Below are 8,083 nucleotides of genomic sequence, written 5' to 3' on the forward strand. Positions count from 1 at the left end.
AATTAGGAGGTGTACTCGCCCTAGTATTCTCCATCCTAATTTTAGCATTCATTCCATTCCTCCACACATCTAAGCAACGCAGTATAATATTCCGACCCCTCAGCCAATGCCTATTCTGACTTTTAGTCGCCGATCTTCTCACTTTAACTTGGATTGGAGGACAGCCAGTTGAACACCCTTTCATCATTATCGGACAGGTCGCCTCAATTCTATATTTCACCATCCTATTGATTCTAATGCCAACAATTAGCGTTATCGAAAATAATCTTCTAAAATGAAGAGTCTTTGTAGTATAATCATTACCTTGGTCTTGTAAACCAAAAATGGAGAGTAGTCGCCCTCCCTAAGACTCAAGGAAGAAGCTCTTGCTCCACCATCAGCACCCAAAGCTGAAATTCTTCTTAAACTATTCCCTGACACCCCCTACATTCATATATTGGACCACCTCTACTGTGCTATGTCAGTATCTCCAAAAAATCCTTCTTTCCCTCCCCTATGTACGTCGTGCATTAATGGCTTGCCCCATGCATATAAGCATGTACATGATATTATATCTTTACATAGGACATGTCTAGTCCAATTCCACAACCCATTGATCCTCAACAGTAACTAGATGCATATCACTTAGTCCAATAAGGGCTTAATCACCATGCCTCGAGAAACCATCAATCCTTGCCTGTAATGTCACTCTTCTCGCTCCGGGCCCATGCTAATGTGGGGGTTACTATCATGAAACTATACCTGGCATCTGGTTCTTACCTCAGGGCCATGACTCTATTTATTCCAATCCTACTAATTCTCGCAAATGGGACATCTCGATGGACTAGTGACTAATCAGCCCATGATCACACATAACTGTGGTGTCATGCATTTGGTATCTTTTATTTTTAGGGGGGGAATCTGCTATCACTCATCTATGACCGCAACGGCACTAACTCTAACTTATCTTCTGCTCTCAGGGAATATGCCCGTCGCGGCCCTAATGCAGTCAAATAACTTGTAGCTGGACTTATTCATTATCATTTATCAACTCACGCATAAAATCAAGGTGCTATTCAGTCAATGGTTTCAGGACATATAATTCTAGGACACACGTGTGTACACGTACGTACACGTGTGTACACGTACGTACACGTGTGTACACGTACGTACACGTGTGTACACGTACGTACACGTGTGTACACGTACGTACACGTGTGTACACGTACGTACACGTACGTACACGTACGTACACGTACGTACACGTACGTACACGTACGTACACGTGTGTACACGTACGTACACGTGTGTACACGTACGTACACGTGTGTACACGTACGTACACGTGTGTACACGTACGTACACGTGTGTACACGTACGTACACGTGTGTACACGTACGTACACGCGCAAGACATTAAGTTAACTTATACAAACCCCCCTTACCCCCCATAAACTCATGTCATCTATTATACACTTATTTATGTCCTGCCAAACCCCAAAAACAGGACTAAGTGCATACAATACTCACAAGCTTTATTTAAATTGTATACAAATGTATTGCTACTCTAGTTAACTTAACACAACAGTCTTACACGCATTCGATCTCGTGGTCTATCTATAGATAGCATCCCCTTTTTTTTTCCTCTCATATTTACTATGTATTTTATTTATTATACACACTACAATTTCAGTATAAGTTAATGTAGCTTAATTAATAAAGCAAGGCACTGAAAATGCCAAGATGAGTCGCACGACTCCATAAACACAAAGGTTTGGTCCTAGCCTTCCTATTAGTTCTTAGTAGACTTACACATGCAAGTCTCCACGCCCCAGTGAGAATGCCCTTAAAATCAGCAGTGATCTAAAGGAGCAGGTATCAAGCACACTCTTAAGTAGCTCATAACACCTTGCTAAGCCACACCCCCACGGGATACAGCAGTGATAAAAATTAAGCCATAAACGAAAGTTTGACTAAGCCATACTAAAAAGGGTTGGTAAATTTCGTGCCAGCCACCGCGGTCATACGATTAACCCAAACTAATAGGCCCACGGCGTAAAGCGTGTTTAAGATACCTTTGCACTAAAGTTAAAACTTAACTAAGCCGTAAAAAGCTACAGTTACCATAAAATAGACCACGAAAGTGACTTTATAATAATCTGACTACACGATAGCTAAGACCCAAACTGGGATTAGATACCCCACTATGCTTAGCCCTAAACATAGATAATTTTACAACAAAATAATTCGCCAGAGGACTACTAGCAATAGCTTAAAACTCAAAGGACTTGGCGGTGCTTTATATCCCTCTAGAGGAGCCTGTTCTATAATCGATAAACCCCGATAAACCTCACCACCCTTTGCTAATTCAGTCTATATACCGCCATCTTCAGCAAACCCTCAAAAGGTAGAATAGTAAGCACAATCATTTTACATAAAAAAGTTAGGTCAAGGTGTAACTTATGGGGTGGGAAGAAATGGGCTACATTTTCTACCCAAGAACATTCCACGAACGTTTTTATGAAATTAAAAACTGAAGGAGGATTTAGTAGTAAATTAAGAATAGAGAGCTTAATTGAATAGGGCCATGAAGCACGCACACACCGCCCGTCACCCTCCTCAAGTAATAAGACACAACCATAACCATATTAACTTAACTAAGACACAAGAGGAGACAAGTCGTAACAAGGTAAGCATACCGGAAGGTGTGCTTGGATTAATCAAAGTGTAGCTTAACTAAAGCGTCTGGCCTACACCCAGAAGATTTCATTACTTATGACCACTTTGAACAAAAGCTAGCCCAACTAACCCCAAACTTAAGTATCACAGACATATAAAGTAAAACATTTAGTTAAATAATAAAAGTATAGGAGATAGAAATTTTAATTGGAGCGATAGAGATAGTACCGTAAGGGAATGATGAAAGACATCTTAACAGTATTAAACAGCAAAGATTACCCCTTTTACCTTTTGCATAATGAACTAGCCAGAAACGACTTAACAAAGAGAACTTAAGCTAAGCTCCCCGAAACCAGACGAGCTACCCATAAACAATCTAAAAGGATCAACTCATCTATGTAGCAAAATAGTGAGAAGATTTGTGGGTAGAGGTGAAAAGCCTAACGAGCCTGGTGATAGCTGGTTGCCCACAAACAGAATTTTAGTTCAACTTTAAATTTACCTAAAAAAAAACAAAATTTTAATGTAAATTTAAAATATAGTCTAAGAAGGTACAGCTTCTTAGAATCAGGATACAACCTTTATTAGAGAGTATATACTAACATCACCATAGTTGGCTTAAAAGCAGCCACCAATTGAGAAAGCGTTCCAGCTCAACAAACAATATAACTTAATCCCAATCATATTACATCAACTCCTAATTATACCTCCTGGGCCATTCTATTTAAATATAGAAGCAACAATGCTAGTATGAGTAACAAGAACTATTTTCTCCCCGCATAAGCTTATATCAGAAACGGATAGACCACTGATAGTTAACAATCTGATAATATCAACCCAAAAATGAAATACTTATCTACCCTATTGTTAACCCAACACAGGCATGCATTTAAGGAAAGATTAAAAGGAGTAAAAGGAACTCGGCAAACACAAACCCCGCCTGTTTACCAAAAACATCACCTCCAGCATTTCTAGTATTGGAGGCACTGCCTGCCCAGTGACACTTGTTTAACGGCCGCGGTATCCTGACCGTGCAAAGGTAGCATAATCATTTGTTCTCTAAATAAGGACTTGTATGAATGGCCACACGAGGGTTTAACTGTCTCTTATTCCCAATCAGTGAAATTGACCTTCCCGTGAAGAGGCGGGAATGCCACAATAAGACGAGAAGACCCTATGGAGCTTTAATTAACTAACCCAAACTTATGGATACTAAATACCTACAAGGCATAACATTACACCATTATTGTGGGTTAGCAATTTAGGTTGGGGTGACCTCGGAATATAAAAAAACTCCCGAGTGATTAAAATTTAGACCCACAAGTCAAAATATAACATCACTTATTGATCCAATAATTTTTGATCAACGGAACAAGTTACCCTAGGGATAACAGCGCAATCCTATTCAAGAGTCCATATCGACAATAGGGTTTACGACCTCGATGTTGGATCAGGACATCCTAATGGTGCAGCAGCTATTAAGGGTTCGTTTGTTCAACGATTAAAGTCCTACGTGATCTGAGTTCAGACCGGAGTAATCCAGGTCGGTTTCTATCTATTATATAACCTCCCCCAGTACGAAAGGACAAGGGATGTAAGGCCTACCTCACAAAGGCGCCTTAAAACTAATAGATGAAGTCAACTCAATCTAACCAGTTTATCTCCTCATAAGCCCGAGAAAAGGGGCTTTGTTAGGGTGGCAGAGCCCGGTAACTGCGTAAAACTTAAACCTTTATTATCAGAGGTTCAATTCCTCTCCCTAACAAAATGTTCTTTATCAACATTATCTCTCTTATCATCCCAATCCTTCTTGCCGTAGCCTTCCTCACCCTCGTTGAACGAAAAGTCTTAGGCTACATACAACTTCGAAAAGGGCCTAATATCGTAGGCCCCTACGGCCTCCTTCAACCAATCGCAGATGCAGTAAAACTCTTCACAAAAGAACCTCTACGACCACTTACATCCTCCATATCAATATTCATTCTAGCCCCCATTCTAGCTCTATCACTAGCCCTAACTATATGAATCCCTCTCCCAATGCCCTACCCACTCATTAATATAAACTTAGGAGTCCTATTCATACTAGCAATATCAAGTCTCGCCGTATACTCCATCCTTTGGTCAGGATGAGCCTCAAACTCCAAATACGCTCTAATCGGAGCCCTCCGAGCAGTAGCTCAAACAATCTCATATGAAGTAACACTAGCAATCATTCTCCTATCAGTCCTCCTAATAAACGGGTCATTTACACTATCCACACTAATTATCACCCAAGAACATATATGACTAATCTTTCCGGCCTGGCCCCTAGCCATGATATGATTCATTTCTACTCTAGCAGAAACTAACCGAGCCCCCTTCGACTTAACTGAAGGAGAATCCGAACTAGTTTCTGGATTTAACGTAGAGTATGCAGCGGGTCCTTTTGCCCTATTCTTTCTAGCAGAGTACGCAAATATCATTATAATAAATATCCTCACAACAATTCTATTCTTCGGTGCATTCCACAACCCATTTATACCAGAACTCTACTCTATTAACTTCACTATAAAAACCCTCTTACTAACTATCTGCTTCCTATGAATTCGAGCATCATACCCTCGATTCCGCTATGATCAATTAATACACTTATTGTGAAAAAATTTTCTACCCCTAACTTTAGCCCTATGCATATGACATGTTGCCTTACCCATTATTACCGCGAGTATCCCACCCCAAACATAAGAAATATGTCTGATAAAAGAGTTACTTTGATAGAGTAAATAATAGAGGTTTAAATCCTCTTATTTCTAGAATAATAGGCTTCGAACCTAATCTTAAGAATTCAAAGATCTTCGTGCTACCAAACTTACACTATATTCTACAGTAAGGTCAGCTAAATTAAGCTATCGGGCCCATACCCCGAAAATGTTGGTTTATACCCTTCCCGTACTAATAAAACCCCCTATTCTCACTATTATTATAGCAACTATCATGGCAGGGACCATAATCGTCATACTAAGCTCGCACTGATTACTGATCTGAATTGGATTCGAAATAAACATGCTAGCCATCATCCCTATCCTCATAAAAAAGTATAATCCACGAGCCATAGAAGCCTCTACAAAATATTTTCTTACACAAGCTACTGCCTCAATATTACTAATAATAGGAGTCACCATTAACCTTCTTTACTCCGGCCAATGAGTAATCTCAAAAATCTCAAACCCCATCGCATCCATCATAATAACCACCGCCCTAACAATAAAACTAGGCCTATCTCCATTCCACTTCTGAGTTCCCGAAGTAGCACAAGGAGTAACACTTATATCAGGAATAATCCTACTAACATGACAAAAAATCGCACCTATATCCATCCTATATCAAATCTCCCCATCAATTAACACCAACCTTCTTATACTAATAGCCCTCGCATCCGTTCTAGTAGGAGGCTGAGGCGGACTAAATCAAACTCAACTACGAAAAATCATAGCATACTCCTCCATTGCCCACATAGGCTGAATAGCCGCTATCATTATTTACAACCCTACAATAATAATCCTAAACTTAACTTTATATATTCTAATAACACTATCTACCTTCATACTATTCATATTAAACTCATCCACCACAACCTTATCCTTATCCCACATATGAAATAAATTTCCCCTAATCACCTCCATAATCTTAATCTTAATATTATCCCTAGGAGGACTACCCCCATTATCTGGCTTCATCCCTAAATGAATAATTATTCAAGAATTAACAAAAAATAACATAATTATTATTCCAACACTAATAGCCATCACCGCTCTACTTAACTTATATTTCTACCTGCGACTCACATATAGCACCGCACTTACCATATTCCCGTCCACAAATAACATAAAAATAAAATGACAATTCGAGTACACAAAAAAGGCAACCCTACTACCCCCCTTAATCATTATCTCAACTATACTACTCCCGCTAACACCTATATTATCAGTCTTGGACTAGGAGTTTAGGTTAGACCAGACCAAGAGCCTTCAAAGCTCTAAGCAAGTGCTATACACTTAACCCCTGACCAAATCACCTCTAAGGGCTGCAAGAATCTATCTTACATCAATTGAATGCAAATCAAACACTTTAATTAAGCTAAGCCCTCCCTAGATTGGTGAGCTTCTACCTCACGAAATTTTAGTTAACAGCTAAATACCCTAGTAACTGGCTTCAATCTACCTTCTCCCGCCGCGTAGAAAAAAAAGGCGGGAGAAGCCCCGGCGGCGTCTAGGCTGCTTCTTTGAATTTGCAATTCAATATGAAAATTCACCACAGAGCTTGGCAAAAAGAGGACTTAAACCTCTATTTTTAGATTTACAGTCTAATGCTTTTATCAGCCATTTTACCTATGTTCATTAACCGATGACTGTTCTCTACTAATCACAAAGATATTGGTACTTTATACTTACTATTTGGAGCATGAGCCGGCATAGTAGGCACTGCCTTGAGCCTCCTCATCCGAGCCGAACTAGGTCAGCCCGGTACTTTACTAGGCGACGATCAAATTTATAACGTCGTCGTAACCGCCCATGCTTTCGTAATAATCTTCTTCATAGTCATGCCCATTATAATTGGGGGCTTTGGAAACTGACTAGTGCCATTAATAATTGGTGCTCCGGACATGGCATTCCCCCGAATAAATAACATGAGCTTCTGACTTCTTCCTCCATCTTTTCTTCTACTATTAGCATCTTCTATGGTAGAAGCAGGTGCAGGAACGGGGTGGACCGTTTACCCCCCACTGGCTGGCAATCTGGCCCATGCAGGAGCATCCGTTGATCTTACAATTTTCTCCTTACATTTAGCCGGAGTCTCTTCTATTTTAGGGGCAATTAATTTCATTACTACTATTATCAACATAAAACCCCCTGCAATATCCCAGTATCAAACCCCCCTATTTGTATGATCAGTACTAATTACAGCAGTTCTACTCCTACTATCCCTGCCTGTACTGGCTGCTGGAATTACAATACTTTTAACAGACCGTAATCTTAATACGACATTTTTCGATCCCGCTGGAGGAGGAGACCCTATCCTATATCAACACTTATTCTGATTCTTCGGACATCCTGAAGTTTACATTCTTATCCTGCCAGGGTTCGGAATAATTTCTCACATTGTCACTTACTACTCAGGGAAAAAAGAGCCTTTCGGCTATATAGGAATAGTATGGGCAATAATATCTATTGGGTTTTTAGGCTTTATCGTATGAGCTCACCATATGTTTACTGTAGGAATAGACGTAGACACACGAGCATACTTCACATCCGCCACTATAATTATCGCTATTCCAACAGGAGTAAAAGTATTTAGTTGACTGGCAACACTTCACGGAGGCAATATTAAATGATCTCCAGCTATGCTATGAGCTTTAGGGTTTATTTTCTTATTCACAGTAGGCGGGC

General features: G+C 39.9%; 1 pseudogene; it reads left to right on the forward strand.

Moving 5' to 3' along the window:
- The first annotated feature begins 1,745 nt into the window (after positions 1 to 1,745).
- LOC144310111 (18S ribosomal RNA) lies at positions 1,746 to 2,700 on the forward strand (annotated as a pseudogene).
- Positions 2,701 to 8,083: the final 5,383 nt, after the last annotated feature.

Source organism: Canis aureus, unplaced genomic scaffold, assembly GCF_053574225.1.
Source record: "Canis aureus isolate CA01 unplaced genomic scaffold, VMU_Caureus_v.1.0 ptg000418l_RagTag, whole genome shotgun sequence".
Lineage (NCBI taxonomy): Eukaryota > Metazoa > Chordata > Mammalia > Carnivora > Canidae > Canis > Canis aureus.